The following is a 1063-nucleotide window of genomic DNA, read 5'->3' as shown; positions in this document are numbered from 1 at the left end:
CGGCCCACCGTACGTGGTCGTCGCTGACGCCCTCGCCGCCGCCGCCGTCGCCCTCGCCGGCCGCCCCCGTTGTGAGCCGCCGCCGTCGAGGCTCTGTGTTCAGTGTTTTTTTTCATACATACATGTGTATTTTTTTGTTCGTTGCATTTTTTTCATATATATAATTAATGTATATATATATATGTGGTAGCTATATGATGAATGGATGTGGCTATATGTATGTATGAATATAATGTTCATAGCATTTTTTTGTTTATATATGTTTTTCCATATATGTATTAATTTTTTATTTAGGTTGAGTAGATATCGATTTTAGGTTAGTGCATTTTAATTAGGTTAGTGTAGAGGAAAAAGTAAAATAAGGAAAAGGAAGAAAAGAGGAAGAAGGAAGAAGGAAGAAGAAGAAGAAAAAGAATGAGAGGAAAAAGGAAAATAAGAAGATGAAGAAAAGAGAAGAAGAGGAGAGGAAAAGAAGAGGAGAAATAAATAAGAAGAAGAAAAAAGAGAAAAAGAAGAGTAGAAGAAGAAAAAATAGAAAACAAATTCTATTTTTTCTTCTTGTCCTCTATTCTTTTCTTCTTCTTCTTCCTTCTCTTCCTTCTTCCTCTTTTCTTCCTTTTCCTTAATTATTTTCCTTTCTCGAGGGAGAAGAAGAAAAATAAGAGGAGAAGAAGAAAGAAAGGAATAGAGGAGAAATAAATAAGAAGAACAAAAAAGAAGAAAAGGAAGAGGAGAAGAAGAAAGGAATAGAGGAGAAGAAGAAAAAATAGAAGATTTTTCTATTTTTTCTTCTTCTCCTTTTTTTATCTCTTCTTCGTTTTCTTATGTTTTATCGGGTCTGTCGCCGTCAGGCTGCTCGCCTTCGCCCTCGCCGCCCCCTCGAGATAACTTCGACATGAGGGGCGGTCGATATATATACCCCCTCTCGACCGTGATAACCTATACAATGGCAGCACCCCCCTCGGCCCTCTCGCTTGACCAAAAGTCTCGAGGCCACCCAAATTTACCAAGTTAAAAGAGCGTTGTCGTCGAGGCCACCCCAAACCCTTGAAGCGTTGTGTCG

Source organism: Triticum dicoccoides, chromosome 2B, assembly GCF_002162155.2.
Source record: "Triticum dicoccoides isolate Atlit2015 ecotype Zavitan chromosome 2B, WEW_v2.0, whole genome shotgun sequence".
NCBI classification, from domain to species: Eukaryota; Viridiplantae; Streptophyta; class Magnoliopsida; order Poales; family Poaceae; genus Triticum; species Triticum dicoccoides.
The sequence above is the reverse complement of the archived record's forward strand: the minus strand, read 5'-3'. Positions refer to the sequence as shown.